This window comes from Crocuta crocuta, unplaced genomic scaffold (genome assembly GCF_008692635.1).
Source record: "Crocuta crocuta isolate KB4526 unplaced genomic scaffold, BGI_CrCroc_1.0 scaffold83, whole genome shotgun sequence".
NCBI classification, from domain to species: domain Eukaryota; kingdom Metazoa; phylum Chordata; class Mammalia; order Carnivora; family Hyaenidae; genus Crocuta; species Crocuta crocuta.
The window spans coordinates 3427422-3439558 of NW_027529638.1; positions in this window are offsets into that span (position 1 = coordinate 3427422).

The following is a 12137-nucleotide window of genomic DNA, read 5'->3' on the forward strand; positions in this document are numbered from 1 at the left end:
GGTATTAACTCTGTTTTAAATGTCTGGTAGAATTCTCAGGGAAGCCATCTGACCCAGGGCTCTTATTTGTTGGGAGATTTTTGATAACTGATTCAATTTCTTCACTAGTTATGGGTCTGTTCAGATTTTCTATCCCTTCCCATGTGACTTTTGGTAGTGAGTATGTGTTTAGGAATTTGTCCATTTCTTTAAGTTGTCTAGTTTGTTGGCATATAATTTTTCATGGTATTCTGTGGTAATTGCTTATATTTCTATGGGGTTGGTTGTAATAGTTCATTTTCATTCATGATTTTTTGGGCGCTCTCTCTTTTACTTGTGAAAAACCTAGCTAGGGGTTTGTCAATTTTGTTTATATTTTCAGAAAACCAACTCTTGTTTTCATTGATCTGTTCAACCGTTTTTTTGGGAGGAGGTTCTACATTGTTTATTTCTGCCCTGATTTTTATTATTTCTCTTTTCCTACTGGGTTTGGGGTGCTCTTGTTGCTCTCCTTCTAGTTCCTTTAGGTGCGCAGTTAGATTTTGTACATGTGCTTTTTCTAGTTTCTTGAAATAGGCCTGGAGTGCAATGTATTTTCCTCTTAGGACTGCCTTTGCCACATCCCATAGAGTTTGAATTGTTGTATTTTCATTTTCATTTGTTTCCATATATTTTTAAATTTCTTCTCTAATTGCCTGGTTGGCCCATTTGTTCTTTAGTAGGGTGTTCTTTAACTTCCATGTTTTTGGAGGTTTTCCAGACTTCTTCCTGTGGTTGATTTCAAGTTTCATAGCATTGTGATCTGAAAGTGTGCATGGTATGATCTCAATTGTTTTATATTTATTGAGGGCTGCTTTATGACCCAGTATGTGATCTATCTTAGAGAATGTGCCATGCGCGCTTGAGAAGAAAGTGAATTCCATGGCCTCAGGATGTAGAGTTCTAAATTTATCTGTAAAATCATCTGGTCCAATGTGTCATTGAAGCCCATTGTTTCTTTAGTGATTTTCTGTCTAGTTGATAATGCATTGCTGTAGGCGGAGTATTAAAGTACCTTGCTATTAGCACATTCTTACCCATATGATTGTTTCTGTTTGTGATTAATAGTTTTATGTATTTGGGTGCTTCTGTATTTGGTGCGTAGACATTTATAATTGTTAGCTCTTCCTGATGGATAGACCCTGTAATTATTATATAATGCCCTTCTCCATCCCTTTTTACTGCCTTTACTTTAAAGTTCAGTTTTTCTGATATAACTACTCCAGCTCTCTTTTGATTTCCAGTAGCATGATATATATTTCTCCATCCCCTTACTTTAAATTTGAAGGTGTCCTCAGGTCTAAAATGAGTTTCCTGTAGACAGCAAATAGAAGGATTTTGTCTTTTTATCCATTCTGCTACCCTATGTCTATTAATTGGAGCATTTAGTCCATTTACATTCAGTGTTATTATTGAAAAATATGGGTTCAGAGTCATTGTGTTCTTTGTAGGATTCGTGCTTGTGGTGGTGTCTGTGGTACCTTACGTTCCTTGCAAACTTTCCCTCAGAGAGTCCCCCTCAGGATTTCTTGTATGGCTGGTTTAGTGGTGATGAATTCTTTCAATTTTTGTTTATTTGGGAAGACTTTTATCTCTCTTTCTATTCTGAATGACAGGCTTGCTGGATAGAGGATTCTTGGCTGCATATTTTTTCTGTTCATCACATTGAAGATTTCCTGCCATTCCTTTCTGGCCTGCCAAGGTTCAGTAGATAGGTCTGTCACTACTCTGATAGGGTTCCCTTTGTATGTTAGGGCCCTTTAATCCCTAGATGCTCTCTTTGTACTTATATTTTGCCACTTTTACTATGATATGTCTTCAGAGGATCAATTCAAGTTATGTCTGAGGGGAGTTCTATGTGCCTCTTGGATTTCAATATCTGTTTCCTTCCCCAGGTCGGGGAAGTTCTCTGCTATAATTTGTTCCAGGACTCCTTCAGCACCTTTCTCTCTTTCTTACTCTTCTGGAATTCCTATGATACGGATATCGTTCGGTTTGATTGTATCACTCAGCTCTCAAACTCTCCTTTCGTGTGCCTGGATCAGTTTATCTCTCTTTTTCTCAGCTTCCTCTTTTTCTATAATTGTGTCTTCTAATTCACCTATTCTCCTCTCTGCCTCTTCAGTCCGTGCATTGGACGCCTCCATTTTATCAAGCATCTCATTTATAGCATTTTTAAATTCATCGCAACTATTTTTAAGCTCCATAGTCTTTGTAGCAGTAGTTTCTCTGATGTCTTCCATTCCTTTTTCAAGCCCAGCAATTAATTTTTTGACTATTGTTCTAAATTCTTGTTTAGTTATGTTGCTAATATCTGTTTTGAGCAGTTCTTTAGCTGTCATTTCTTCCTGGAACTTTTTTAGACGAGATTTCTTCTGTTTCATCATTTTGGCTAGCTTTCTGTCTCTTGTTAGTTTTAAAAGCTTGTTATGTACTCTGCACCTGTGAGTACTACTATATTAAAGAAGGCTCTTTGACTGTCCAGGGACTATCCATTCAGGAAGTGTTCTTTGAATGGTGTCTCTTGGTCTCTCTTGTTGAGACTTTGGTTATTTTATTTCCTTACTCGTAGTGGTATTTGGGACTCTCCACCATGTGTACTTTGGCTTGTTTCTTGAGGTAGCCCTGGAAAAGAAAACAGACAGACAAGCACACAGGGAACAAAGGCACACAGATGCACAGACAAATCCAACAAACATGCAAACTGAAAGGGAAATAGAAAAAGAAAAAAAAAGAAGGAAAAAAGAAAATAAAGAGGAAGGAGGACAAAGAATAAAAAGAAAAAAGAAGAAAAGAAAAGAAAAAAGGGCAAAACCCAAAAGACAAAGGACAGTCTAAAAGCATAAAACCAGAATTCCCAGCTACAAATAGAGAACAGGGTGTATGCAGTGCTTATGGAAGAGCATATACAAAGAGAGAAATGACAGGGCAGGGAGGAAGTGAAATTGGACAATGACCAGGCAGAGAGTCTAAGAGGCTTAATTCATAGAGAGAAAGAGGAGAATATGGTAGGAGGCGAGGAGAAAGAAATGAAGATAATGTTACTCAAAGAAACNAAAGAAAAAAAAAGAAGGAAAAAAGAAAATAAAGAGGAAGGAGGACAAAGAATAAAAAGAAAAAAGAAGAAAAGAAAAGAAAAAAGGGCAAAACCCAAAAGACAAAGGACAGTCTAAAAGCATAAAACCAGAATTCCCAGCTACAAATAGAGAACAGGGTGTATGCAGTGCTTATGGAAGAGCATATACAAAGAGAGAAATGACAGGGCAGGGAGGAAGTGAAATTGGACAATGACCAGGCAGAGAGTCTAAGAGGCTTAATTCATAGAGAGAAAGAGGAGAATATGGTAGGAGGCGAGGAGAAAGAAATGAAGATAATGTTACTCAAAGAAACTATATAGTCTGATTACTCCAGAGAGAGAGAGATAGAAAGGTAGCGGCGGAGGTGTAGAATATACATCTAGAGAATGGATTAAATGTGACTGTTTAAGCAAACCAGTGACCAGAGTGCCCAGTCCAGCAGAGGGGATGGATACAAATGAGACAAGGGAAAATATATCTGATAGAAAGAACTGATCTGGAAGTAATCACGGCAGTGCATCCATGTTGGTCTTGTCCCGGGCTCTGGTAAAAAAAAAAAAAAAAAAAAAAAGCAGCTCTCTAGCAGGGATGGTCGTGGTTTGGTGTAGGCAGGTTTTAGCCTCCACTGCATCCCGAGGGCCACTCCCTGAGGTCCTGCCTCGGTAGTTGTGGGGAGAAAAATGGCGGCGCCCTAGTCCCTTCTCAAACCAAGCGTTGCAACTCACTCTTTTGGATCTGTTGCAACTCACTCTTTTGGGTCCAATCTCCCTGTGCTGCAGGCGTAGCCAAGGTGGGCCGTGCTCTATGTCCCAAGCCAGACCTCATTTACACATCTTGGTCCGTGCGCCCCACTGATACTGCCTGAAATATAAACCTGCAGGCTGAGCCCCTCCGAGCAGTTTCAAGCCTCTCCCCTCCCCACTGGGAATGGAGCCGAGCCAGAAGAGCAGCAGAGCGGCCTCAGGGGCGCTGTTTCCCCTCTGGGCCAAGCTGGTGAGCAGAGGAGCAGTTGCTCCTGGTGTCTCCTGGGACCAGGGCGTCCAGCTCAAAGTCAGCTGTGCAGCTGGAAACCAAATCAGCTTGATTCTTGAGCCGAGGTTTTTCTCTTCTCCAGGGACAGGGACAGTTCCTTGAGCAGTTTCAGCCGCTCTTTCTTTTTCCCTCGACTCACTGCGGCTCCCCGCAAAGGGGGCTCCCTACCCTCCTGCCGTGTCTATGGGTCCCTGCCCGTTTTTATCTTCCCCAGTTCGCACTTGCACTATAAGGTTTCCTCAGCAGACTCTCTCCTTTTCCTCCCAAACTCCTGGATTCTGTAAGGGTTCCTATGGCTTCAGGCCTTCTCTGTTTGAGAGATGGGGGTGAGTGAAATACATGGAGCTCCCTACTTCTCCACCAACTTGCCTCTGGAATATCTACATTGGTATTCTTATCACTCTATCACTAAGGTCCTATTTCTAGGAGACCCTTCCTCAGCCTGTTCTCATGATTAAAATATTTCAATTGCCAATAAGACAGAGGCTTGAGACTAACTCAAAGAATTTTAAGAATCATGGTGTTTTACCTGTACTTTGCATGCATTTAATCCTTTAGTTTTGAAAGAAGAGAAAATACCTAGTTTGTCTTCCTGGGCATAGGAATTTAGCTATATGCATACGCTTTTCTTCTTTGAATAGATCAGCAAGGTAAGTATGAAGATTATTGTTCCTGCATGAATATGCAGGAAAAATTAATAAACATATAAATGTCCAATTCTAAATTTTCTAAGTAGGCAATATATTTTGGCTATAGTTGTTACTGGTTTTAGGAATGAGTTCTTGGGGCATCTGGGTGGCTCAGTTGATTAAGCATCCGGCTTCAGCTCAGATCATGATCTCATAGTTCCTGAATTCTGCCTATGCATCAAGCTCTGTGCTGAAAGCTCAGAGACTGGAGCCTGCCTTGGTTTCTGCCTCTCCTCCTCTCTCTGCCCCCGCCTCAAAGATAAATAAACATTAAAAAATTAATTCTTATATACTTTCTGACATTAATGGGGGACTTTTTTCCTATAAAAATGTTATGTAAGATTGGCTGTGAGAATTTTCCATACCTATTATCTTTTTAATGTCTTTGAGAACTTTAGAAGTTGCTATTTTACAAAGCATATCACACGTAAGTCAAATAATTGCCCAACTTCACATGGTTAGTAACTGGAAAAGTCAGAAGTAGATCTCAGAGACTCTATGGGGGAAAGTTTACCTAGAATTCTTTCTCTGAAGAAATACATCCTCTATCCATTAAACTTTGCAAAATCAGTGCTTGCCTCTTTCCCTTCTCTGTCCTTCCCATTTCTTCCAATCAGACCATCACATCACTTCTGTCATAATCCTGCCAGAGATAACTGAATTTTATAATGAGGAAACATTTTTATATGGGATATTCTACAAAATAACTGGTCATAATATTCCAAAGAGTCTAGGTCATGAACATCAAGGAAATGTTGGGAGGAGTTCCATATCAAAAGACACTAAAGAGACATAACAACGAATCCAACAGTCGATTGTGGGCTACATTTTTCTAATTAACAATGATATTATTAAATTAAACTGTCTTGATGTCTTATTGATGAAAGAGGCTCTTAGTGGATATAGATATCCACATATACCTTAATAATACTTTCTCGAGAGTACCTAAATGTCTATGTCATATGCCACAGGTAGGTGTCAGAATTTAGCATGGTGTCTCTAATCTCTAAGGTCCGTTCTTTTCAAGAAAGTTTATACAGTGAGCAGCCTTGGAAGATAGATATAATGTCTCTTCTGGAGCAAAGAGAAGCATGTTTTCTGCTCATTATAAAAGATTCAGGTTCCAGGGCACCTGAGTGGCTCAGTTGTTTAAGTGTCTGACTCTTGATTTTGGCTCAGATCATGATCTCACCATCGTGAGATCAAGCCCACACCAGGCTCTACACTGAGCATGGTGCCTGCTTAAAATTCTCTCTCTGCTCCCTCCCTTCCCATATGCCCATCCATGACTCTTGCACATGCTCTCTTTTAAAACAAAACAAAACAAAACACAAGATTCAGACTCCTTTCCTGGAATATAGCGCATTGCCTTTGCAGATGTCATGTGACCTTCTTTGGATTTCCCTGTAGAAACTGAGGCTCAAAGAATAAGTACACACACCAAATGCTGATTCTCCAGCTACTGCTATCGATGTGAGTAATAAGCTGTCCTTCATTGCTGACCTAGGAGTGTGGAGAGAATCCATGAAAGTCTGTGAGGTTAATTTGCAAGTAGGGTAAATCTCATACCCTTTGCAGTTTTTGACAGTTCACCTCCACCAGTTTCATTCACAATCACTTATTGATATCCTGTAGAAATTTGTAAAGTTAACCACTACCAGCCATGTCATATAAAACAACAGAGGAAAGGAAGAAAGGGAAAAAAAATGTGCTTAGTTATATACACACATCACGTATATATGGTAAAGCAAGAAGTATGAATACTACACTCCTCATTTCTGCAACTGATCAAAGACCCAAACTTATAACTTCTTATTCCAATATCCATTTTATATTCTTCTTTCCCTTGGTTGCACTCAGTTAGTTTAAGTTCCTTATTAATCAGATGTAACAACTCAATAATACATTGTGGTATATTCTACAATGGAATACATATCTCAAAATGGGTGAGCCTCACAAATAGAAATGTCAATGATTAAGTCACAAAAGAATGCACCTAGTATGGTATCATTTATGCAAATGAAACAGTATATATTTAGGGGTAATATACATACCAAACCTACAAGGACAAGAAAGAAAATGATGAAAATTATAAGCATGAAAATAAGAACTGTGTTACCTGTGGGAGAAAAGGGGAAATTTATTTATACAGTCATCAAGTGCTAGATACTGTTCTACATGTTGAGATGGGTGGTGTGCAGAGATGTTTGCTTTATTAATATTTTATGATGTATTTGTTGGGCGTATGAGTGATAGCCAAAGCCTTTCTGCCCTAGCCTCAGGAAAGCAATGTAAAACAATAGTTCCTTTTAATGTTCTACTCTCTTGTCTTTTTGGCTATATTAATAAATAAATACAACAAAATGCAAAATTAAAAAAAACCACTTCTCATTATAAGTCTGAACTCTTGTGAAACCTCCTTGAAAGAATTGTTGATATGTTTTAGTGTTTACTTATTTGTTCCTTCAGGCATATTCTCTTTCTCTCTGGATAGTAAACAGCTTTCAGGTGGTAACTATTAAGGTGTAAACAGAATAAGTAGTGATAACAGGAACCTGGGCCCCAAGGTTACTTGTGCTCTTACAATTTATATTTTTGTTTCATTCTTCTCTTTTTTTAAAAAAAGTTTTTATTTAAAATATAGTTAGTTACCATACAGTGTAATATGAGTTTCAGGTGTACAATATAGAGATTCACCACTTCCATACAATACCCAGTGCTCATCACAAGTATGCTTCTTAATCTTCATCAGCTATTTAATCCATGTCCCCATTCACCTACCTCTGCTACCCATCAATTTATTCTCTGTAGTTCAGAGTCTGTTTCTTGGTTTACCTCTCTGTTTTTCCCCTCCTTTGCTCATGTGCTTTGTTTCCTAAATGCCACATATGAATGAAATCATATGGTATTGGTCTTTCTCTGACTGATTTTGCTTGGCATAATACTCTCTAGCTCCATCCATTGTCGTTCATTTTTAATGGCTGAGTAATATTCGGCCATGTATATCTATATGGATATAGTAATAGATACAGATACAGATGATATAGATATAGATATAGTGGATACATATATATCCAAGTGTTCATCATTTGATGGATACTTGGGCTGCTTCCATAATTTGGCTATTGCAGATAATGCTCCTATAAATCTCAGGGACATGTGTCCCTTTGAATCAGTATTTTTGTATCTTTTGGGTAAATACCTTGCAGTGCCTTTGCTGGATTATAGGGTAGTTCTATTTTTAACTTTTTAAAAAAAGTTTATTTATTTTGAGAGAGAATGAGAGAGAGCAAGCGTGCAAGTGGGGAGAGGCAGAGAGAGAGAGGGGGAGAGAGAATCCCAAGCAGGCTCCACACTGTCAGCACAAAGCCCAACGCTGGGCTGGAACCCACAAACTGAATCATGAGATCATGACTTGAGCCGAAATCAAAAGTCAGATGCTTAACCAACTGAGCCACCCAGGTGCCCTATTTTTAACTTTTCGAGGAGCCTCCACACTGTTTTCCAGAATGGCTGCAACAGTTTGCATTCCTCCTGACAGTGCACGAAGGTTCTCCTTTCTCCACATCCTTGCCAACATTTTTTTTTTCTTGTGTTGTTGATTTTAGCCATTATTACAGGTGTGAGGTGTTCTCTCATTGTAGTTTTGATTTGTATTTCCCTAATGATGAATGGTCTTGAGCATCTTTTCATGTTTCTATTGTCCATCTGTATGTCTTCTTTGGAAAAATGTCTTCATTTCTTCTGCCATTTTTAATTGGATTATCTGCAAATGACATCCCTTTTAGACACAGAGCCACCTGCTGGCAGTAGAGTGTTAGTTAATCTTAAAAATATTTTTTAAATGCAATTAGATTCCAGTATATGGGAAAAGTAAAGTTGATGAGGCTGAATCTTAAAATATTGTATAGGTTTTACTGATAGGAACACTGTTAATGATGCTGAGAATGCTGATGCCTAAATGTACCATGTAGTTGAGGAAAAGCCTTTTTTTTAAAAAAGTTTTTAATGTTTATTTATTTTTGAGAGAGACAGAAAGACAGAATGTGAGTGGGGGAGGGGCAGAGAGAGAGAGAGAGAGAGAGAGAGTATGAAGCAGGCTCCAGGCTCCAAGCTGTCAACACAGAGCCTGACGTGGGGCTTGCACACATGAACCATGAGATATGACCTGAGCCACAGTCAGAAGCTTAACTGACTGAGCCACCCAGGAGCCTAAGGAAAGACATTTTTTAAGCTGAGAAAAATTTGATCAAGTTGAAATGCTGCTGGGAAAGCCTGATTAAGAACAGAAAGGTTGAAGGTATAGCGGGGAGGAAGCAGAATGTAAAGTCCTTGAAAGACAGAAGAAGATGCTTCCAAGGCATTGATGAAAAACTAGTCAAGACAAGAGATGAAACTCTCCTCAGATGCATCAGGTAAGAAAGGGGAGCAAGAGGAGGGAAATGGGAGAGACAACAGGAAGTTGGTTGTTTTGACTTCATCTAGGCTGAAAGGGAAGATGGGATAAAAATCTAAGGTATTTAAGAAGTTAGAGAAAATGTGAAATAGTTAACCAAATAAGAAAGCAAGTTACCCACAGAAACACAGGAGGACGTCAGGGCCAACCTGATACCCCAGTTGAAGCTGGTGATCATAAGTTTCTGGTTGTACTGGGGCACCTAGTTGGGCTCTGTCAGTAGAGTATGAGACTCTCTCTTTTTTTTTTTAATGTTTTATTTATTTCTGAGAGAGAGAGGGTGAGAGAGACAGCATGAGCAGGGGAGGGTCAGAGAGAGAGGGAGACACAGAATCTGAAACAGGCTCCAGGCTCTGAGCTAGCTGTCAGCACAGAACCTGACATGGGGCTCAAACCCACGAACTGTGAGATCATGACCTAACCCGAAGTTGGACGCTTAACTGACTGAGCCACCCAGGTGCCCCAGTATGAGACTTTTGATCTTGGGGTTGTGAGTTAGAGACTCATGGTAGACATAGAAATTACTTAAAAATAAAATCTTAAAAACTAAAAAATCTCTGGTAGTACTAATATACCCTGTCTTGTGATTTTTTTTTCCTCCACACTTGTTCTGTTGTCTAGATAAAGATCTGAAAAAAAAAAAAGGAAGGAGTTATGATCATACTGTTAGGGGTTTTGCCAGATAGAAGAGCTAAGACAAAGAAACAAGGCAGTTTGTGACATTGACAACACTGTTTTTAAAATTATAGACCATGAAAAATAAACCGAATAGAAAAAAAATTATACAGAGAAGAGAAAATATAGAAATGGGGACTGGTCCCTCATTGGAGGGTTCAAAATGATCAGAGAGTTGTCAAGATGAAAGTAGGTNGGGTGGCTTAGTCAGCTAAGCGTTCGACTTCAGATCAGGTAACGATCTCATGTTTCATGGGTTCAAGCCCCATGGGGCTTTTTGCTGTTGGCATGGAGTCTGCTTCAGATACTCTGTCTCCCTCTGTCTCTGCCCCTCCCATGCTTTCACAGTCTCTGTCTTTCTCTCAAAAATAAAATAAACATTAAAAAAAAAAGATGGAAGTAGTTGAAGAAGCAATCCAGAAAGACGAGAGATGGTGGTGAGAGTGCTCAATGCCTAAGTCAAAGATTTGGAAAATCAAGAATTTTGTCAAAATCAAAATAAAAAGAAAAATAAAATTAAGGCAAGAAAAAGTAAGTAAGATGAAAAGTAAGATAGCAAGATGAAGCTAATATACTGAAAATGCTAAATTCTTACACACATTTCTTGATTTCCTAGAGGAAATATGAAGAATTCAAAATTCAGTGTCAATAAAATGACAATAATTTTGGTTGTTTAGGTCAAGTACAAGTTTTCCTAGCACCGAGGATTTAAACGCCTCTCACAGCATTTCATTAAATGGAATTCTCGGGTAGTTAGCATTTTCAACGGGAAAACGTTTATATATCATGTGACCATTATATAAGAATTTATGAATTAGGGGCGCCTGGGTGGCTCAGTCAGTTAAGCGTCCAACTTCGGCTCAGGTCATGATCTGTGGGTTCGAGCCCCACATCGGGCTCTGTGCTGACAGCCAGCTCAGAGCCAGGAGCCTGTTTCAGATTCTGTGTCTCCCTCTCTCTCTGACCCTCCCCTGCTCACGCTGTCTCCTTCTCTCTCAGAAATAAATAAAAAACATTAAAAAAAAAAATTTATGAATTAGAATCAATTTGCTGCCACCAGGTAAGAACAATACCTTGTTAATGACACTTAAGCCTTCCAATTGGCCTTCTCTAATTCTGAGCAAATGAGTTTTAGCTCTTCTATCAAAATAGCTCTTTAGCTTTGAGAAATAAAGGGAAAAAAGAAGTGTATGGGAGAGAAAGAGAAATGCACAGCATAAGTTAGACAATTTCTCATATAAGATTTGAATTAAAAAAAACTTGTTATTTAAAACTAGGAAGTATCCTCCCTAAATTGATCTCCAGTTTCAACACTTGTAATCTTGTTTGGCTTGGCCTGTAGAAATTTACAAGGTGATTCTAAAATTTATATGAAGATGCAGAGTGTCTAGAACAGCCAAAACAGTTTTAAAAAAGAAGACAATTCGAGCACTTACACTGTCTGCCATACTGATTCACTACAAAGTAACAGCAATTAAGAAAATGTGGTACTGGGACGCCTGGGTGGCTTAGTCGGTNGCCAAGGCATTTCAATGGGAGAAACAATAAATCTTCTCAACAAATGTTAACAATTGGATACCCATGTGGAAAAAAGTAAGCCTCAATCTTTACCCAACAAAAATGAATTCAAAATGGATAAACTAAACTGCAAATCTTTTAGAAGAAAACATAGGAGAAAGCCCTTGTGACTTTGGGTTAGAAAAATCTTTCTTTCTTTTTTTTTAATGTTTTATTTATTTCTGAGAGAGAGACACCATGAGCAGGGGAAGGTCAGAGAGAGAGGGAGACACAGAATCTGAAACAGGCTCCTGGCTCTGAGCTAGCTGTCAGCACAGAGCCTGATGCGGGGCTCGCACCCATGAACCCTGAGATCATGACCTGAGCCAAAGTCAGACGCTCAACCGACTGAGCCACCCAGGCGCCCCATGGAAAAGCTTTCTTAAATAGGACACACACACACACACACACACACACACACACCCTAAAAAGAGAAAATTGTACTTCTTCTTTTTAAACTCTTCTTTAATGTTTATTTATTTTTGAGAGAGAGACAGAGCACAAGTAGGGGAGAGGCAGAGAGAAAGGGAGACACAGAATTTAAAGCAGGCTCCAGGCTCTCAGCTAACAGTACAGGACCCAACACAGAGCTCAAACCCTAAGAACCATGAGATCATGACCTGAGCCAAAGTC